The sequence below is a fragment of the Zootoca vivipara genome, chromosome Z1 (genome assembly GCF_965207765.1).
Source record: "Zootoca vivipara chromosome Z1, rZooViv2.hap1.1, whole genome shotgun sequence".
Taxonomy (NCBI): domain Eukaryota; kingdom Metazoa; phylum Chordata; class Lepidosauria; order Squamata; family Lacertidae; genus Zootoca; species Zootoca vivipara.
Genome location: NC_142583.1, coordinates 39,860,291 through 39,882,736, shown reverse-complemented (window position 1 = coordinate 39,882,736; position 22,446 = coordinate 39,860,291). Strand labels below are relative to the sequence as shown.

The following is a 22,446-nucleotide window of genomic DNA, read 5'->3' as shown; positions in this document are numbered from 1 at the left end:
CTCCAATGTGGTCACATTTGATTTAGGATGAGGGAATACATAAATAAAGGGATTACTTAAAGGCAATCTGAAATTGGGAAGAGGCAGAAAATCCCTTCAGGCAATTTGGGAGCATTTTAAAAACACTAATAGTAGCTCAAATAAAAACATATACTACAAATGGGAGAGGAAATTAACAAGTCTAAGATAAGGCCAGTGTGGTTAACTAACAGACCCAAAGAACTAATCTGAACAGTAAAATGGTTAAGTCACAAGTCTTTAAATGTTTCAGCAGCAGGGAACTAGCCACAGAGATGTCAGGCCCTTTTGCCATTTATGTGGTACATAAAGTATACATTCTTTAATCAGATGCAGATTGTTTGGGAGAAAGTGGTCTGCTGAGAGCCTGGTATGTGCTTATTAGCATTTCTTACTAACTCCCAGTATATCCAAGAGATTTCAGCATGCATTTTGATTCAGTGGAATAAAGATAGGAGCAAGAGCAGATTGCAGAATAAAATTATCTTTCTAACATAGTATCAAATATTTGCTGATGAAATTCAGTGTTCTTAACCTTAGACCTAATTTTTCCACAGCTGAGAATAAAATGTTAACCAATAGTAGGGGTTGCCATGGAGCCCTGGGGCACCACTGTGCCTTCCAATACATACTACAGTACCTGCAAAAGGTTTCAGTAAATATGTTGACTATTTGCTTTGTTGAACAATTTTTCCTTAAACAAGTCCACATTTCATTGGCACTTTCCCTCCATTCCTCCCATTCTGAACAGTGGAGAGAGATGCAAATAGTTTCTCTCCCTGAGCCAGCATGGCTTTCTCCCATTGATGAACCATTTTGTGGCCCTGTCTCTTCTTCTGCTCATATAAAAGAGATGTGACAGCCATTTTGTGTTGTGTGTGGAGACACTTTAACCTGGCCTAGAAATAAATTCAGACAGGACTCAAATTTTGGTTTGATTTTTGGCAGAATTTAGGCCACAACTTTATTGATTACAAATCAAGTGAGTGGTTGCATAGGCTCTGGTTTGTCTAGCTCCTGCAGCATTGCAGGACGTGCTTACTATGGTTAGCAATCATCAGTCAGCCTCGGGTGAACACCTGGGACAGAAACAGGCAGGGGTATCTGCCACACCTCCCCCAGATGAGCCCTGAACTCAGGCTCAGGGCACAACCCCACTCGGGGAAGACCAACCATGAGTCCTTGGAGTTCTTTTACAGGAATACCCATGCAAAGGGATGGCTAGGAATCCTGCAACCCCTATCAACAAAAACCAGAGCCTATCCGCCAACCTTACAAGTTGTGACGATTTGCTACGTGGCAGGCGAAACCCAAGTGGCACCAGGCAATCAGCCAAGTGGGGGAAATTCCTGCCGTGCCCCTGTCCCAAAGACAGGCGACACACGACAGCATAACAAGGTCAAGCGCAATAGGGAGAGGTGGGCGGGTGTTCCAGTGCACTGTGATCCAAAAAGAGGACCTCGAGGGTCACGTGCAGCAGTTAAATAGTAGTCCCTCTAACTCTTGGCTGGCATGCCCTTAGTCCAATTGCTCCCCGTTAGAGGGACCATCAATAGGGTGTTGTGGCTGCTCCAATTGTCCCTGCCCCAACACCTAGGCCTGATTGCTGGGTCCCACGCAGGGGCGGAGCAAGCGGGGGGCCAGGGCGGTACGACCCGGGCACCGCCCTGGAGGGGGTGCCGCACTGAGTGGGCTTTTTACCTGGAGTTTTGTAGCTAGAGGCGCGCAGCTTTGGAGGCGCGGGGGTGGTGGTGATACCCCACCACGTAACGAAGCATGCACAGTGTCCCGCTGTGCATGCGTGTTATGCAGTGGGGTATCGTCGCCCCCACGCCTCCAAAGCTGCGCGCCTCGCTCCAGCTACAAACTCCAGGTAAAAAGCCCGCTCAGTGCGGTGCACCCGCCACGCTGAGTGGGCTTTTTACCTGGAGTTTGTAGCTGGAGCGAGGCGCGCAGCTTTGGAGGCGTGGGGGGGGGTTGCCGATAACCCACCATGTAATGGCGCATGCGTCGTTATGTAACACACATGTGTCGTTACGTAGCAATGTCGCGCCCACCTGGGTGCATGGCAATTTGCCACTCTGGGTGTCGTGGCGCCTCGCTACGCCCCTGGTCCCACACGTGCCCCCTCTTGCAGGGAGGACCCGATTTATGCCATACCCCAACAGCAGACCCCCAGCACAGGTTCCAGATGCACCCACTGGTGCTCAAAGGTTGGTGACTCCTGCCCTGAAGTACACCAGTATTTTCATTATAAGGGATGTTCTGCAGCTTCCAGAAAATAAACAAAAGCAGAGTGTTGGCTGTTCCATATTTTCTTCTGCAATTCAGAAGAAAAGTTGTGAAACTTTGGTTGCTATAGCAGATCCTCCTAGTTAAACATTCCAGGAACCCAAAACAGCTGTCAGTCTTTTTTTATTCTATGCATAAGTATTTGACGTGCAGGAGCAGCCTTGGGTGAATGATTATGGCTGGGCTCACCAAAACGTATTGCAGGATATTTGTGCTGCCTGCTTAAAGGGGAAGAATTCCAGCAACCATTTTATATTCCTTGCATTTCCACCAGCGTCATCTTTAAAATACAGCTATGCTTTGAAGACTGTAACTGCTCTGAGATAGCCATAAACCAAAGACATTTTGGACTCCCCTTATCTGGATCCAACAGGCACTTTAGATCAGTAGCCACCCGTCACTTAGCCAGGACAACAGTCTAACCGTGTGAGGGTTTTTAGAGTGGCAGGCCCTCTGCGTTTGCCAAAGTTCCCAGTTTAGCTCTGGGTTTTTAGCCAGACCTTAAGATACTTGGCTCTGAAGGAACTATTAAAGTTAACAGCCAATACAAATACTAATGAGAGAGAGAGAAAAAAAATTAATTAAGCACAACATTATATACTGGAAATCATAACAAAAAAAACCCCACTGTGTGTAGGAATAGACTAATGGAAAATCAGCCCTTAAGCAAAAGAGTTGCTGATACTGAAAATGCAATACTGGAGGGAACAAAGTGGGGTTTGACATTACAAGGCTCAGCAGCCTTCCACTGTAAAGACAACAGTTGCTAAGGTGAAGAACTGTTTTGACAGGCTGCTTCCCAAAGACCCACATCATCATTGTCAAAGAATCACTCTGAGTTCCACACGCCTTCAATCCCTTAGGGAGTGAATATACCTGTAGAGAGAAGAATCGTATGCTTATGAAAGGGCCTTGGTAAGATACGAGAAAGCCTAAAAATAGATTGCTAAATGTTCTCTGTATGTAGGATATATACTTTAGAGAGAGGATTGTCTTCTGCTCATCTCTCAGAATAATGATATAAAAAGAGCCAAATGCCACAATGATTTTTTATTTTAAGTTGCAACCCCATTTTCAGGTTGTAGGCCTGTTGCGTGTGCTCCATTATGCTAACAGAGATGTTTGAGGGATGCAGTCTTAATTAAGTTTTCAATTCCTTTGGTTCCAGGAGATTCAGTTGCACTGGGCACAGAGCTTCTGGGTTGCTGTAGCAGGTGGTGTAACTATGAAGTCCAACAGAAGGTAGGAGGCGGGGGGGGTGCGCCAAATTTTGGCGTCACACGGTGTGCCACTGAAATTTTAGACGTCAAGGTCTATCACTGTTTGGAGGGGAGGGTCACTGAAAGCTCCTAACCATTTTATAATATTTGAGGATCTGTTTGTGGATTTTGTTTGCTTGTTTGTTTTTTAAAGAACATTATATATGTGTGTGTGTGTGTGTCTGTGTGTGTGTACATATATGTGTGTGTGTGTGTATTCATTTATTCAAACTGTATATTGCCCTTCATCCAAGGATCATAGGGTGGTTCACAACATAAAAATCCAAAATGAGAACATAAAATACATAATAAAACAAAAACAAACACAAACCAATACTGTAGTACTACTCTCACAAACACATTAAAAAGGCCATACAATGTTCCATCAGCCAAAGGCCGGGTTACAAACATTTTCTGCTGGTGAGAGCCTCCCTGGGGAGAGCATTCAACAGACAAGGAGCCACCACAGAAAAGGCCTGTTTTTGTGTTAAACCTCTTCTGTTGTGTTTTCCATTGCTGCTGTTGGCCACCTGATTTCTACTGTGCTCTTGGATTCACAAAGTGACTCAGTTCTGGTCTACCATGTTTTACCATCTGTAGCTATCAGCCATGCTGACTAGAGCTGATGGGAGTTGGGCTCAAGAAAATATGGCGGGCCACAGGTTCTCCAATCCTGATTTAAGCCATATTGTGGCAAATGCAAAACCTGCACACCAGCATCAGCCACCACCACCACCAGGAATTTGTGTTTCTTTCATAAAGAATATCCGTACAATAGAACTGCTCCAGCCCACCATTTGCAAGCAAAAACCTTGCAAAAAATAAGATGTGTATGAGAGCCACTTACACACATGATAAACTAATCATCATAGCATAGATCTGTTTAAGCCTCAAGGATGATCGTATCAGATTACAGAATTGGGGCTGCTTTTGTTAGATACAATATTCTTTTAGTGGCTGCTCACAAGGCAAGTTTTGTGAAACTCTATCTAATGAGGACTTCAGACACAGCAGCATGGGCTTTATGACTGCTTGAAGAGCAGAAGAAAAATGCCAGGAGAGCTGAAGTAATTAGGTCCTTGGTGTAAAATTAGCTACTATGTTGTAGGCAAGAATGGGGATGGAAATGAGAGTTCTGGAGGAAAGTAATTGTTTCTCATAGTCTAGGGTGCAAATAATATATTAGTAGGTGATGGGGGGGGGGACTCAGTGGGAGCCAAAAATTATAATTATGATAAGTGCCTGTGGCATGAACTCTATGAAAGTAAAGAGAGGACAGCCATTGTAGGAAATACCACATATCTAATGATGAAGTCAAGAGATGAGGCAAGTCTCTAGGTACTCTTGAGCCATGGCTGTGCCAGTTTTGTGCTAGAATCTCCTATGTGTTAGTATTTTTTAATAGCAGTAGCAGTAATTCCCCCTCTCTTCTCTTTACCTCAGCAAACAAGTATTTCTCTTGCTGTAGCAGCCTTTGCTGGATCCTGCAGCCTTATTTCTACACAGTAAAATAGCTCAAGAGGCTGCTCTGAAATTCCATTCCCTCCTGACTAGGACAAACAGTAAATCTTGACTTTCATATAGTTTACGGCTAAGAGAAGCAGCTCTCCACCATTGCCATTAGCTGGTCTCTGAAGGTTACTGAGCTATACAGCGCATCACGCACTGTGTATTGATCTGTAAATGAGCTAGAGAAGAGACAGGCAATGATACCTCTGTAGAAATAGGTAGAACCAAAGCTCTCTCTGGGCAATCAGAAACAAAGAGTTAAGAAGACAGAGCAGAGGCCAATGGAGAAGATTTCCCAAGGATATACAGGGCTGAATCTGACCTTGGATGGTAGCTTAAGGTTACCAGATATTTTGCTGCAGCGATGGCAGTGACAGAGGAGCCGCCGCTGCCGCCTTGACCTCAACTGCCATGTTTCCCCTTCCTCCGAGGTGTCTATCTCCTTTCTCCATGAGCCTGGGCAGCCCCTGAGTTGTTGTTTCTTCGGTGGTGGTGGTGAAGTGGTGCGTGGTGGGTCAGGCATAGAAGGCAGAGAAGGAGGGCTGAGAGCGGCAGCGGTGAGGCTCGGGCAGTGCAATGCCTCCCTTCCCATCGGAGCAGCCCCAATCCCATTCCTACTTGCGTGCAAGCAGAAGGGGGCGAGGATCACTCAGCTGGGAAGGGAGGCTTCCCATTGCCTAACTGAGAGATCCCTGCCCCCTCCTGCTTGCACACAATCTCTGATAGGCAGCAGGAAGCCTCCCTTCACAGCTGAGAGATCCCCGCCCTGCTCCTGCTTGCACGCAAGAAGGAGTTGGGAGGCTGCTCCGATAGGCAGCATGAAGCCTCCCTTCACAGCTTAGTTGCTGGGGTCAGGGAAGGTGGAGGCAGCCCGGAAGCTGCATCTTAGAGCCCCTGCACCACCATCATATGGGGACTTCCGAGCAGCTCCTGAAGCCAGCCAGAGCCAACTGCTCCGGGCTGCTGAGACTGCCACTGCTGTGTTTCCCAGAGACATTAGATGAAATCCGGGGACATTCCGGGGATGGAATTTGTTCGGGGACTTATTCGCAAATCCGGGGATTGTCCCCAGGAAACGGGGATGTCTGGTAACCCTATGGTAGCTGTTATGCTGCAAGAAGAAGCTACTGCGGAAACCTTACTGCATGAGATAAGCAGGGCACAGCTATGCAAATTGTTTTCTTTTATTTCAGGATTTTTATCCCATCTTCCCATACAAAAGGTGTCTTATAAATTTTAAAATCAATGCAAATTTTACAATAAAATCATATAAAGACAATGGCTCAGTCCATTTGCTGCACTGAAAACGAGCATTGTCCTTGTGTCCCTGCACTTTCAGATATGTCTACAAATCTGGTTTTCACTTCTGCTTCATATTCAGAGTTTAAAATGTAGTTTCCTGGTTTAAACTTAACAATAAACTGTGGTTTAACAAAATCTTGTAATGCATTGAGGACACAACACTTAAACCATGGGTTACCAGACTGAAAATGTCACATCTGAACTAAACTGATAATAATTAATGATAAAGGCAACCCTAGAAAAACCTTTCCTATTGAATCCAATGGAAATTACATCTGAGTGGATGTGCATAGGATACCGGTAGCACTATAAGCACAGCAAAAATGAGCTCTGAAATAAAGTGTAATACAAATTCATGAAATTACAAGCATTTAAACAGCAGTAGAAGCAGCAGCAGCATTTGAATTCAAGTTCCTGCATTTCAAACACTGCTTTTGAAGTTAAAAGGGACTATTTGATAATGCAGTTCTTATTGTTAAATTATTTGAATGTAATTTAGAGTTTGTGAATTTTCAAATTATTTGTGCATATTGTGGTAGCCTGCAGACTAATTCAAGAAAGTATGGGAAAACATTAATCTTCTCAAATAATGTTAAGGCAAATTAATTCTTTCCTACTTTTGATTTTCCATTGGATCCTATACATTAGTTTTATGCTCCTTGGTGCTGGTTGTTTCTAATTCTTTTAGATTTTATAATGCTCTTTTTATATTTAATGTTCTTGAGTTATCTTTTGCTTTGTTTTCTTTTGTAATTTTAACTTTTTGTAAACTTCTTGGGAAACTGCTGAAGGATGGGTCTACAAATAAATAAATAAACAAAGCAAAACAAAATCTAAAATTCATAAATCCAGCAGCATCCACAGTTTGAAAAAGTCTAATTATATAATATAAATTTGAATGTTCGCAAATAAAATTAAGTTAGGAGAAACTATTCTCACTAATGAAAGCTTGGGATGGATGCTTCTATCTATCTTGGTTTCCCAGTTTTTCATTTTTCAAATCATAAGTTCAGTTCATCAGCTTTACACAGCAGTTTAAAACTTTTTTTCAAAGGTGTCATGAAGATTTGTCATGAAGATTTTTCAAATGTGTCATGATGGTGTTTTAATGCACCTTCCCCTCTAATATGCATTTTTGTACATAGTTCTCTGACTGGATAAGTGCATCGCAACATTTGGAGAAGTGAAAATTTCAAAGGATAGCTGTGTTTTGGTATGCATATTGCTCTGAGATGTTTGAGTTAGGCAGGCTTGTATTAAAGTGAACATTGGCTTGGATTCAACTAACTCAGTGCACTAGTGGAAGCCAGCACAAGAGCTCCTCCTGCTGCAATGGGGCTTCCCTCCAACCCTGCACCAAATCTGTTCTGTAGGAATAGAGAACCCCTCAATATAGGTCATGGGATAGGAGGAAGGGGGAGCAGAGCGCAAGGAGTCTTGTTTTTGTTTTGTTTTTTGGAACAATTTTTCTTGTCTTGACCCTTTAAAGACTGTATGTATTTTTGAGGGCTTCTATAAATTTCAGACAGAAGCTTACTTCTTTGATAAAACCCTTGCTTTCAAAAGTGATTGGATCTGTAACAAAACTACTTAGTCAGCAGCTCCACAGAATGGTGTTTAGTGTCTTTTTTTATATATATATAAAATCTGAACTCAGACAAGCATTGCTTTATTTGACCTGGAAAATCTAACTTAGGTCCATAAAGGTAAAGGTAAAGGGGCCCCTGACCATCAGGTCCAGTCGTGTCCGACTCTGGGGTTGTGACGCTCATCTCGCTCTATAAGCCGAGGGAGCCGGCGTTTGTCCGCAGACAGCTTCCAGGTCATATGGCCAGCATGACAAAGCTGCTTCTGGCGAACCAGAGCAGTGCACGGAAACACCATTTACCTTCCCGCCGGAGCGGTCCCTATTTATCTACTTGCACTTTGATGTGCTTTTGAACTGCTAGGTGGGCAGGAGCTGGGACCGAGCAACAGGAGCTCACTCCATTGCAGGGATTCGAACCACCGACCTTCTGATCACCAAGCCCTAGACTCTGTGGTTTAACCCACAGCACCACCTGGGTCCATAGCAGTGACAAAACCTTAGCTTGAAACACTCCATGGGATGTGACCTTAAACCATGATTTGTAACTATCTGGTGAGTTCCTGTTGTGCTCAGTGGAGATTTGAACCTTCAATCCTAGTCCAACACTTTAGCCACTGCACCATACTATATATCATTACAGCCCTACAGTTCCTATGTTTCCTCGTCTGCCATGGGTTATAATGAAACAGATTTAAGATTGTTTTAAATTCAAAGTGCAGACATCCTACATGTCTTCTGGTGCTGCAGTGGAGACATGGCTTTGTCCAGGTTGTAGATGGGTTGTTCAGATTATTTCCTGACACATGCTCTAGACAAGGGGTGAGGAACCTGTAGCCTTTCAGATGTTGCTGGACTGCCACTCTTGTAATCCCTGACCAATGGCCATACTGGGTTGGTCTGATGGAGCCCAACAATGTCTGGAAGGTTACAGGTTACCCATCTCTGCTCTAGACTATTTAGAGACCTGCTGAGATGAAGGTCAAATACAGGATTGGACAATCCAGAAGGCAATGGAAAGCAATGAACAGTAATGTAATCAAAAGTCATTTACGATTGATCTGCTTGTGTCTTGATAACAACAACAACAACAACAACAACAACAACAACAACAACAATTTATTATTTATACTCCGCCCATCTGACTGAGTTTCCCCCGTCACTCTGGGCGGCTCCCAACAAAATAATAATAATAAAGCGATAAAACATCAAACATTAAAAACTTCCTTAAACAGGACTGCCTTCAGATGTCTTCTAAAAGTCAGATAGTTGTTTATTTCCTTGACATCTGATGGGAGGGCGTTCCACAGGGTGGACGCCACTACTGAGAAGGCCCTCTGCCTGGTTACCTGTAACCTCACTTTTAGCAGTGAGGGAACCGCCAGAAGGCCCTCGGAGCTGGACCTCAGTGTCCAGGCAAAATGATGGGGGTGGAGACGGTCCTTCAGGTATACTGGGCTGAGGCCATTTAGGGCTTTAAAGGTCAGCACTAAAGGTCAGAACCATCCCTTGATCCAGGTCACTATTTTAGAATGCCCTTAATTCAAATCATAGTACAACATCTCAGGGCTTATACTAGACAGGAAGGACAAAGGGAATTCTAATAGGAAGATGAGTCTGTTTGCAGCCATACACAAGGAAGGGGTCAGATTCAGAATATTAAATGACACATCTATAAAGCTTAATTCTCATCCTCATTCTTATTTCTAACCAGTCCTTTGAATACAACAAAGCTGCTTCTGAACAGGAAATATAGGATCAACCCATAACTCTATCAGCAAGGTAACATTGTATTAAACTGAACTGATACAGCAGTATTAAACCCTAAGGAAAACTAAAGCTAAATTGGTAAACGAGTTAACATTAGTAATGTCTTCACTTCACACCATTTTAACTAAATACATGTCAATATCTAGACTCGGAAGAGAGCATAATTAAATTTAGCCAAAGTCTTGATTGTAGAATAATCTAATGCCTAGCAAATGATACATTAGTTTTAAGGAGTACAGAATTGAGTTTTATGTGATAATCTTATATTTATTCTATTCTATTTATAACATATATCGCTATACTAATTTAATTTACTGAACATTGTAGAGGAAAAGCAAAGGGACATGGACTAAGCCATTTATTAAATATTGACGGCTGAGTGCAAGTTTTACATTTGATCTGTCAGCCATGTATTCACCTGAGGCATGTGCTCAGTGAATGTGAAGGAATGGGGGTAATGGTGTTCAAAATTCAAATATTTCATCAGGCTTTGTTAACTCTGTAGACTGCTGCTCAGGGAATGGGGATTAAACTTTTTTTCTTCAAGCAGAAGGAATACTTTTTTTATTCACGGGGGCAGGAAAATTAAAAACCCATCTTCTAGTGCAGGAGTCAGCAAACTTTTTCAGCAGGGGGCCGGTCCACTGTCCCTCAGATCTTGTGGGAGGCCGGACTATATTTTGAAAAAAAAATGAATTAATTCCTATGCCCCACAAATGACCCAGAGATGCATTTTAAATAAAAGGACACATTCTACTCATGTAAAAACATGCTGATTCCCGGACCGTCCGCAGGCCAGATTTAGAAGGTGATTGGGCCACATCTGGCCCCCAGGCCTTAGTTTGGGGACCCCTGTTCTAGTGGCATGGTTGCCGTATTTTATTTTATTTTATTTTAAAAAGCTCAGTAAATTAGAATATTCAAAACTGATCTCATGCTAACTTTTACAGCTCAGTAGTGGAGCACATACATGCAGAAAGTCCTGAGTTCAATCCTGTTAGATCAGAGGTAGAGAACTTCAGGGTCAGCCAGGGCGTAAATGTGACCCTAGGCCCCTCTACCTGCCCCTGAGAACTCTCCCAGGGCTGCCCTTCACTAGCCTTGCTTTGCCCTGGCAGAAGTGTGTCCTTAGCTCTGATAGACTCTAGTTTGTCTGAATGGAAGCTAGAGGGGAGTGGCATGTGTATAGAAACTAGCCTACTGCAAAGTTGTTGGGTTTTTTAAAAAGTGGGTGGAGCAGCGAGCTCCTGACAGCTTGTGACCCACAAGCTGGGAAACACTGTTCTGAAGCCTCACAGACATGTGCCAGGACTTCTGCTGCGGTCTTCACCCTGGTCCAACAACCTGGCTGCCTCAGGCGCTCAGCAACCCAGCTGACTCTGAGCTGCGGAGCTCTCTTGCAGGCTGCCTCTTAGGAGACCCACTCTTTCCCAGAGACCTCCTTCATTCCAGTCAGTGATTTCAGCTCCTGGCTTTTCTCAGACTTCCCAAGTCCCTGTGTCCATCTTGATGTTCTCCACCTGCCTCCACCCTCCAGCTCTTCCCTCTCCATCATACAGAGACTTTGCTTTGACTTTCACTTGAGGCTGTCCTTTTGTTTCCAACCAGGGTCTCACTCTAGCCAGTCACTTCAAATTTGAGTGGGATTTTGGGCCAGTGGGGCAAGGTAGCCTGTCCATAGACTGATCAGTTGGAGCATTCCAGTTTTCAGCTTACTGCGCCTGTATATGTAACAACAGATTAATTGTTTCCAGAGCTCCTTATTTTGAAAGGCTAACTGGCAGTTAAACTTTGCTGAAGTCTCTGTTGTAGACCATTTTAATCAATGGACTGCAGTTTTGAAAGAATGTGTGGTTTGGGATTACATCCCCACCATGCCCACCACACACACACACACACACACACACACACACACACACACACACACACACAAACACACACCTACACCTGAATACTTCACTTCTCAACCTGACTTTTGTGTTAATGCTCCTTTGGGCATTCCTAATATATGCTCCTGTGCTGCTTGACCTCAAACTGAAGCTCTTGCCCTAAATCCTCTGTGATGGTAGCGCTGACACTGCATCGTGGGCTTCCTGTGTCTTTGGCACAAACCCCTTCAGGCTAGTGCATAAAAATAACTTGCAACATGGGTGTCTGAAAGGAGTTCTGCCTGGTTTTTTCTTTCCCTGGAGGGAAAAGTGCTGCCATGTGCAGAATGAGAGGAGTCTCTAATGAGCTAAAGAGGAGTTCCTGGAGGAGAGTCGGAACTCACCCCTAACATACGGAGTTCAACATCAAGGGAGGAAATTGATTCAGTACAGCATGAACTATAAGCATTAATACTTCCCAGGAGGAGGACTGAGATTTCATCATAACTAATAAGAACACCAGGGTTTATTTTTGCTTGGATAATTGTGCGGCCACTTGCATTATGGTTTGATCCCTGTGGCTAGCTGGAATATGTTGAAGCCACTGGGGTTAATGAAAGGGCACCTTTGATCGGAAGGACATTTGCTGATGCAACTTTCACTCATGAGATAGTAACCTGATTGGCATTTAAAATACTCCTGGAACAATGATACTTTTTCATTTGCCCATCCTCTGTAGCTTGACTAGTGCTAAATCCGATATACTTTCCTCCGCTTAGCATTGCAAAGATTAAACTCATGACTGCCTTTATTAGCATCTACATTTGGAATATATCCAGCAGGCCTCTGGAACTTAAAATACTTTACTGAGGGAGAGAGAGAGAGAGAGAGAGAGAGAGAGAGAGAGAGAGAGAGAGAGAGAGAAAGGAAGAAAGCAGGGGGAAGGAAGGATGGAAGGAAGGATGGAGCTCCCGTCTGCCCCCCCAGCTCAGGCTGCTCCTTCCCCCCTCCCACATTCCTGTTGCAGCGAAAACAGCCCAATTTCCATAACCCGCAGCGACTTTCCCCCTTCAGTTTTCGGAGGGAAAAAGTGTGGGTTATGGTCCGTAAAATACGGCAAATTTTTTTTTGCTGGGGGGGGGAGCTGCCCCTCGCTGGGTACGCCCATGAATGGTTGCAGAGGCAGATTTAGGGCACCATGAGTGGTGGTGGGGGCACTGGGGAGTGCAACTGAGGAGGATGCCTTCTCAAAGCCCAGTAAGCACTTGGCTGGCTTCAAAAAGGTGGCATGAGGGCTCTGACAGGGTCCTAGAGTCCTCCTTCCCAAAGTGCTTACCAGGCTTTGAGAAGGAAGTAGGAGGACTCTGGGACCCTGCCGGCACCTCAGACCTCCCTCCCAAAGCCTGCTGCCTTGTTTTTATGGCTTAAGCTGGGACCACGAAGCCTGGGGGGAGGGCGTCAAATGTGGCCCTTGTATAGGGCGGCATATTTTCAAGGTCCACCCTGATGGTCGCCATCTTCTAATGCACAAGCGTGTGTTCTCCTATGGCATAAGTTATGCAAAACAACCCCAATTGGTGGGTGTCTTCAGCAGGTGGTGCATAGATGAGAGATTGCATAAACCAGGAGTTGGAAATCTCCAGCCTGCAGGCTAGTCTTGGTCCTCAAGGTCATTTCCTATAAATCACACCTACCTGCCAATCAGCTGACATCACTTGTGATCAATAGCAATTCAGCCAATGTCAAGAGTTCATTGGCTGCAGATGCATTTTCCCAGTATCCAGCCCACACAGCAGGATTTAAGTGCCACTCAAGATCTGACAAGTGGGGTTAAATCCTGCTTAGCTTGTGAATGTGTCTGTCTGCGTGTCTCTCGGTGGATCTTGGTCCCTCCTCTGCGGTGCTTGTTTTTGTAGCCTTTGCTTGGACTACTGTAGCTGTGCTTCTGCAAGGTAACATGAAAGTGTAATGATAATGAGGACTGGTGGTTGCAGGAGCAGCCCTGGGCCTAGCAACCCATGGTGCCTGCTCACCTGCAAGGGAAGCCTACAGCAAACAGTTGTGGGGGCTGGTACGTGGGATGTCATTGTGGCAACAGCACGTATGCTCAGGCAGGGCTTGAGTGTGGCCCTTGACATGGAGGGCTATGTAGAGATCTGGGGATGACACTTCCATGGAGTGGACAGTCTGTTTGCCGTTGCCACCAGCCCTGTTTGAATGGGGTTCGTCCTGGGGAATCTTCGCTTGCTCCCAGACCAACCTTGTGTTTGCCAGATGTTCCTTGTGGGTGTTGGCTGCTGTGGTTCTCCAGAGCTTCTGCTGGGGAGAAAAGCTTGTGGGAGAAGTGTTAGCATGAAGACACTGTTTGTTCCTCATTTTGTTTAAAGTGGAGAGTTTCCCTAGTGCCCTTACCCAGCTACCTTGAGAACCCACCCCACCCCGAAGCTCATAGGGCACCATGCCACACCACAAGAAGCAAGATGTGAAAGGAAGCTGGATAGTGCCCAGCTTATAGCCTATTGGTGTTTTCCTCTGATTGGCTGGGAGTTGTTCTATATCCAGAGTGCTCTTTCCAGCCGGTGAGGGAATGTCCAGCAGGTAGACTTGGGCCTGAATTTTCAGAATTGAGCCCATCACATTGATTTCTGCGAGGAATTCTGATTTTCACCACTATTTTTGCCAGCATAACTTTTGCCAAGTTTCTAGGCTGTGTGAATGAGCTTAAGGAGTTTTGGAATCAGCATCTCTCTCCTTCCACATTCCTGCCTCTGCCACAGCCTGCCAAAATCCCTTTTAAGGAGTTTATGTGGGCTGAAGTTACACCAGCTTACCTTACATCAATGCAGCCCTGGCTGAACCAGTGGGGGGGAGGACATTTGCATATATGTAGACCTAGCTGAGCCAAGACAGGCCAAAGATGTGTTGGAACCACAACTGGAACACTGGCAGATCTGGGGTTTGCATTGCACAGTTAAGACTTTTAGAAAGCATGTCATGTATTCATGGAGTAGTTATGCTAACCGGGATAAATCTGAATGTTGACAGTTGTGATAAAGTGGGAGAATGCAGAGAATAGATTGTTGACATTGGAAGCCACACTCCAAAATTGTACTTTTTTAATGCACTCAATTAAAGCAGTGATGAATCAACATTACTTGTCAAAACATACAAAGTAAATGTCATTGAACCAATGCAGCAATGTGGTGTAGATTATTATTTTCTCTTCTAGTATGAACTAAGTGTACACAGTAGATGCTTGAAATACATTGAAGTTGTTGTTTGTGTCTCATTCTTGTGTTGCTGGTATGCAGACCAGAGAGGGAGCAGGATGTCCTTACCCAATGCCCATTACCTACCTTGTATCCCTTGCTCCGAGTTCCAATTCACTGAAGGTGTCCCCTGCACATGCTCATCTGAACTGTAGAAACCTCAGCTTAACTGTGACTTCCATTTTCTAATCAAATGGAAGTAGGTTTTAGGAGAAGTGTGTCAAACAGGAGTATTTCTACAGGATACCAATTGACTGTGGCTAATACCATATGTATTTGACTTTATTTTATTATTATTTATTAAAATTTTATACTGCCCTTCATCCGCAGATCACGGGGCAATTCACAACATAAAAATACAAAATGCGAACACAAAACACATAACAAAAACACAAAAGCAAACCATTACCCCCCTCAACCCACGAACACACTTGAAAGGCCATAGATTGTTTAATCAGCAAAAGGCTTGATTATAGAGAAACGTTTTCACCTGGTGCCTAAAGAGGTGGAATGAAGGCGTCAGGCAAGCCTCCCTGGTTTAACACTAGCAGTGGGAGTGTGCTGGAGCTGGAGTAAGTGGTAATGCTGGAGCTGGAGTAAGTGGTAATGTATGTCAGTTTTCTTTGCTCTCTCTCTCTAAAGCTGTTTCTCATAGTCAATACCATCATATGGTAAATTCAATGATGTATCAGCATTCAGACACAAAAAATCTCATTCTGCCATGCAGAGGGGTAGCCAAGAAACTGGAACAAGATACTAATTCACAAAGTTCAATGCAAGTGCACAGCTGATAAAATGCAATGCACAAGTTTAAGGGACGCGTGTGGCGCTGTGGTCTAAACCACAGAGCCTAGGGCTTGCCGATTGGAAGGTTGGCGGTGTCACGGCTAAAAATTGGCCGCTGTTTCTTTAATGCTGGGGAGCTGGGTCAGCATGAGTCAGCAGCCTGCAGTGACTCATGCAACCTTTCACCTAATTGTATTGTACCTGTATATATGTTAGTGGTGTTTGTTGGTTCGTTGGTTGACTGTTTGGTTGGTTGGTTGGAGAAAGCTGGTGGTGTTGATGTCTGTCGTTCTGCAGTTAAAGGCTTTTAAGAATAAAAGCAGAATATACTCTGCAAGGACACTTTTCGTGGAGTCTTTTGTGCCAGGCAAAGCAGGTCAGAAGCTTTGGCATATTTTTTCAAAACACTGACAGGTTATGGGCCCAGTGTTTCTGAGCATGTGCAGAGCGCAAAACGACTAACAGCATCTCAGCAGGGAGCTGGTGAGTCCTGGTGGTGCATTGAGCCAGTGGCTGTGCGTTGGAGCAGTTGGTGACAAGCTGTAACTGTCTGCAGCGACGCTGGAGCAGCAGGAAGGCACCCAGCATGGGCTACTGGAGCAGCTTGACTCGCTACAGGACCGCAGCAGGCGACTCACAGAGCGGCTACATTGGTTGCAGAGCCAGGTGGAACCTGAGGGTCAACAGAGGCAGCAGCTAGAAGCCGGTGAGTGCCAGCCAGGACCATCCAGTCAGACTCTAAAGAGAGAGTCAGGAGAGATTGCTGGAGGCCCTTCTGAAGGGGCTCAGCAAGCACCAGCAGAGATGGCAGATTTCCAGTCTTCCCAAGTTGTAAATATTGGGGGAGGCATTCCTTTTAAACTTCTCTCAGAAAGCAACTGGCTGAGTTGGTCAATAAGAATGGAGTTGTTGCTAAGGAGAGATGGACTATGGGACTGTGTTGAGACTGAGGTTTCAAGATGGGACTCTGCTAATAAAAAACGACTGGATGAAAGGGCTCGTACCCAAATTATGTTGTGTTTGAGCAACTCCCAGGTACTGCATGTTGCGAATGCCAGCACAGCGTTTGAGTGCTGGAATTTATTAAAGGCAGTGCATGTCAGAGAAACTGCTGGAACCATCATTTCTCTGACCAGAAGGCTGTTCAGGACTGTTATGAAAGAAGGTGAGAGTTTGACAACTCATCTTCAAACGCTGAAATCTCTGTTTCTACAACTACAGCAGAGAGGTAAGCGTTATGATGAAACTGATCAAACATACATTATTCTTTCGAGTTTGCCTGATAGCTGGATGCCCGTGATTAACAGCATGGAGAGTATGCGTCCCCGAGATCTGACCCTTGAGTATGTGGTTGGAAGATTGACCGAGGAAGCAGAGAGAAGGTCAGATAGACAGGCTGAACTCCAAGAGAGGAGGAGTTACAGCCGAGGGGGCCAGCAGCAGAATCTGCCAAAGGAGCAAAGTCAAGATTTGGACTTGGCCATGGCAGTGAGGAGGTGCCTAAGATGCAACCAACCAGGGCATCTCCAGCGTCAATGCAGGGCAAGACTTCCAGGAGATGACGTGGAGCAGAGACAGCAATCGACACAGAAACGTAAGCAGAAGGGGAAGAAGAACACGTGTTCTGCTCAGTTTGTTTCTGCATTTTCTCGAGAGGAGAGGAAGATACCTCGCGGAACGTGGTTGCTGGACTCTGGCAGCAGCAGCATAATCTGCAACAATCGGAAGGACTTTAAGACCCTGGGGAAGCCAGTCGATGGAAAAGACTCTATCTATCTTGCTGATGGTCATAAAAGCAAGATTAATGGCCAGGGAACATGTTTCCTGCAGTGTTTGAACACTACTCTGCCAGAGACTCTGTATGTAAGCAGTTTGGACTATTGTTTACTGTCTGTAAGTTGTTTGATTAAAGCAGGGTATAGTGTTGAGTTCACGCAGGATGGTTGTCTGATAAAGAAAGGAACTCAGGTATGTGGCCATGCAAAGATAGAAAATGGGCTATATGTAATGCAAGATAAGCCTGTTAAAGCAGCCCAGGTGGTTCAAGAGAATTTGCCAGTTCATAAGGGGTGTATACATGAACTACATAGGAAACTGGGTCATGCAAATTTTCGTGTACTTTCAGAGATGCAAAAGGGTGTGCAAGAACCTAAAAGTAAAAAGCTGTAACTGTTTCTTAGACTGCAATGTATGCAAAATGGCCAAATCTAAGAGGAAGCCTGTTGTTTCTAAAAGTGACAGAGTATCTAAAGAGGTTTTAGAACTTGTCCATTGTGACGTGATAGGCCCTTTTCCACAGAAGACTGAAGGGGGCACCAGATATGCTTTTCTGGTGATAGATGATAAATCACGTTTTAGTTGGCTGTTTTTGCTAAAACAGAAGTCAGAGTGTTTCCCCACATTCAGAGAATGGGTTGCCCAAGCTGAAAGGCTCTTCAATCGCCCTGTTGTGCAGTTGCAAACAGATAGGGGCGGGGAATTTTTGAATAAACAGTTTGGGGCATGGTTGAGACGTAAGGGGATCACTCATCGTTTAACTAACCCTTATAGTCCTGCAGAAAATGGTCTGTGTGAAAGACGTGGGGCTGTAATACAATCAGTAAAGGACTGTCTGCTAGTGGATGCAGGATTAGGTCACAACCATAGGCTGTGGGGTGAAGCTTTTCTCACAGCGAACTTCCTGATTAATAGAACCTGGTCTAGCTCTATAAAGGATATTCCTTATCGTGTGTTGTTTGGGAAAGAACCAGAGTGGACTATGCTCCATAATTGGGGTGCTTGGGCACATGTAAATATCCCCAAAGCTCAGCGCCAAAAAGGGGGTGCTAGAGCACAGAGACTGCGTTTTGTGGGATATCAGTCCTATGGCAAAGGGTGGCGTTTCAATTTACGCCCAGGACGCGTGGTTCTGTCACGAAGTGCAGACTTCGCTGACCAGGACAGGTGGACCATGATCCACGCGAACCCAGATTGCCTACTGCCCCTGCAAGTAAGAGAGGAGGTTTCTTCTCAGCCATTGGCAACACAGGAGCAGGATGAGGAGGAGGCACAGATTTCCCCAAAAGATGTGGCAATAGATGATACTTCTTCTCCAGAGGTAGAGGAAGAAGAGCCAGAGATAAGTGAGCAGGAAGAAGTAGTTTTGCCTAGACGCTCTAAGCGTTCAAACAAGGGTGTACCTCCTCAGCGTTTGACCCTAGGAGTGAGAGCATGTAATATGAATTGTGTAGAGCCACAAAGTTATGATGAAGTCTTAAACTTACCCCCTGGGGAACGTGCTTTGTGGCAACAAGCTATGAAAGAAGAAATGGACTCTTTTAAACGAAACAAAGTGTTTGAGGTCATAGTGCCGCCACCTGGTGGCAGAGTGGTGTCATGCAAGTGGGTCTACAAAAGAAAAACCCTTGCATCTGGAGAGCCACGTTTCAGAGCCAGATTAGTAGCCAGAGGGTTCACTCAGATTAAAGGGGAGAGCTATGACGAAGTGTTTTCTCCCACTTTAAGGAGTGAAACTTTTCGTTTAATGCTTTCCATTGCTGCTGTAAGAAAACTAGCAGTCCACCATTTTGATGTTGATGCTGCATATTTGCATGCAAATTTAGATCATGAAGTGTTAATGAAACAACCCCCAGGTTTTGAAGAGAGGAATGGTGCAGTGTGGCGTTTAAAAAAGGCTGTTTATGGACTCAAACAAAGTGGAAGATGTTGGAACCAATGTTTAAATCAAGCCCTTGTAAAACTAGGTTTTAAAAAGAGTGTGGCTGATCCATGCCTGTACACCAAGGGGACAGGCGACAAATATCTAATGCTCTTAGTCTTTGTAGATGATTTGCTTGTAGCAGGGAGTTCCACAGATGAAATCCAGAAGCTCACTAGTCAGCTGGAAAAGAGATTTAAGCTTAAAGCCTTGGGGCCTGTAAGCAATTACTTGGGAGTAGAAGTAAGGCGAGAAGCTGATGGAAGCTTTCTATTGAGCCAGAAAGAGAAAATTAATCATCTGATAGAGCAGTTTGGTATAGAAAACTGCAAACCAGTTCAAACTCCCATGATACCAGATTTCACAAAGATAGTGTGTGATGATGAATTTGATCAGCCTGAGTTGTATCACTCAAAAATAGGATCATTGCTGTATTTAAGCCAGTGGTCAAGGCCAGACATTGCATGTGCTACAAATGTTCTGAGCCAACGTGTATCTAAACCCAGTACTGTTGATTGGTGTGGTTTGAAAAGGCTTATCCGATATCTAAAGGGGACATCAAGTGTATGTTTAAAGATATCTAGTACACAATATGAGAGGCTAGAGGTATTTGTTGATGCAGACTGGGGGAGCTGCGTAACTACCAGAAAATCTACAAGTGGAATGGTTGTGATGTTTGCCAATTCCATAATTGGATGGCGGTCCAAGAAACAAGGATTTGTAGCAACTTCATCCTGTGACGCAGAATATGGGAGCCTGTCGCTAGCATGCAATGAAATTGTGTGGTTTATACAGATTCTAAAAGATCTAGATTGTAAAGTAGATTTGCCTATCCAAGTGTATGAAGATAGTCAATCATGCATTGCATTAGCGGGCTCAGAAATGATGAAATCCACATCAAAACATATTGCCATCCGTTATGCAAACGTTAGAGATTGTGTACAGAATGGGTTAATCAAACTGGAGTATTGTCAATCACAAGATAATATTGCTGATTTGTTTACCAAGCCTTTGCCAGCAACATGTCATAAGGAATTGATGACAAAACTGGGTTTATGTATATAGTATATGTATGTTTTGTTTTTCTATTGGAGTTTTTGCATTTAAAGAAACAGAAGGGGTGTCACGGCTAAAAATTGGCCGCTGTTTCTTTAATGCTGGGGAGCTGGGTCAGCATGAGTCAGCAGCCTGCAGTGACTCATGCAACCTTTCACCTAATTGTATTGTACCTGTATATATGTTAGTGGTGTTTGTTGGTTCGTTGGTTGACTGTTTGGTTGGTTGGTTGGAGAAAGCTGGTGGTGTTGATGTCTGTCGTTCTGCAGTTAAAGGCTTTTAAGAATAAAAGCAGAATATACTCTGCAAGGACACTTTTCGTGGAGTCTTTTGTGCCAGGCAAAGCAGGTCAGAAGCTTTGGCATATTTTTTCAAAACACTGAAATCCCCGTGATGGGGTGAGCTCCCATTGTTCAGTCCCAGCTCCTGCCCACCTAGCAGTTTGAAAGCATGTCAAAGTGCAAGTAGATAAATAGGGGAGGTAAACGGCGTTTCCGTGCGCTGCTCTGGTTCACCAGAAGCAGCTTAGTCATGCTGGCCACATGACCTGGAAGCTGTCTGTGGACAAATGCCAGCTTCCTCGGCCTATAGAGCGAGATGAGCGCCGCAACCCCAGAGTCGTCCACAACTGGACCTAACGGTCAGGGGTACCTTTATCTTTTATACCACAAGTTTAAAAGCACCACCTTATTTTCCTCCTGCCAGTTTCTTTGGAGAACCTTCGGCAGGGTGAGAAAAATAACCCGCCCCATTACCACTTAAGATGAAACCACCTATCCAAGCATGCAGAGCCATGTACAGATACAGGCATACCTCAGAGATATTGTGGGTTTAGTTCCAGACCTCTGTAATAAAGCAAATACTGCAATAAAGTGGGTCACTTTTGCTTTTGCAGTGCATATAAAAGTTATGTTTACATTATACTGTAGTCTGTTACGCCAGCCGCCACCCTGACTGCAGGAACGGGAAGGGGAAAAAATCAGCTCCAACCATAGTTAGTGGCACAATTCAACGTGACACCATTCACGCAATGAGCAAGTGCATTATTTTTTCTTGAGGAAATAGTAGGCATAAGGCACCCAGTCCAAATTGGGAGACTGGTGTGTGTGTGTGTGTGTGTGTGTGTGTGTGTGTGTGTGTGTGTGTGTGTATATATATATATATATATATATATATATATATATATATATATTAGGGGACTTTAACTCCTCCTCTGCTGTTGTGGTCCCTGTTCAGCTTTCCTTCCAGTGCATCTGGTAATACAGAATGCAAAGTCAGTCCCGCCCTTCCTAGATGTAACTCCAGGAATATCACCTCCCAGTAATTATGCTTCTTTATGCCTAACATGGGGGGAGGGAGAATAGTATTCTTCCTTTTTCACAGAAGAGAGGGACTCTTTAAAGATTGGCAATTGCAGTTTTATAACTATTTGTATTACAAACTGGCTACCCTATCAATCAAGGGTACCATTTTAGGTCATCAAAATATGTTAAAACAATTTATCAGCTAAAGTTGCAGTTCTGTGCACACATACTTGGGAGGAAGTCCCATTGAAATCAGTAGGATGTCCCAGTGAGTAAATATGAATGAGATTGCACTATAAAAGTTTCAGCCATATTCCCAAAATGTATTTCTTTTCTGAATACTTGATCCTTGTGAAAAAAAGCATTTAAAGAATTGTCAACAGCAATTCATCCAGCTCATTACCTCAAATTAAAAATCCATATTCATTAAGTAACATCTTTCAGGAACCAAGGAACATGTGTCTTTCATCAAAGGATGGAGACAGAACTGAGTACCAGCTGGTGGTTTTATTTCCAGAGATGGAGACACTGTCGTGGTGTGTTTCCACCTTCCAGGAGGCTGCAGGGCTGCTTGACACCTGCAGAGCACCTAAAAAGATCCTCATTTGAATGCCTGCTACTTCCCACATTCCTATCTTAAGATTTTTACCAGATGTAGACACAGATCGCCCAAGCACACAGCTCTCATATTTTTATGATCTAGCTTGATGAAGAGCTATCGAGAACTTGAA

The 22,446-nt window shown here is 44.3% G+C and overlaps 1 protein-coding gene across 14 annotated transcripts in view; it reads left to right on the top strand.

Moving 5' to 3' along the window:
- Nucleotides 1-22,446, top strand: part of IL15 (interleukin 15) — an 87,890-nt gene that overhangs the window by 41,676 nt on the left and 23,768 nt on the right. For 11 of the 14 annotated variants that reach the window (XR_015947748.1, XR_015947740.1, XR_015947746.1 and 8 more), the window contains exon 8: nt 3,479-3,552. The exons of the other annotated variants lie outside the window; for them this stretch is intronic. The gene's annotated coding sequence lies outside the window, so the exon portion shown is untranslated. The remainder of the gene's footprint in view (nt 1-3,478; nt 3,553-22,446) is intronic. 14 annotated transcript variants of the gene reach the window in all.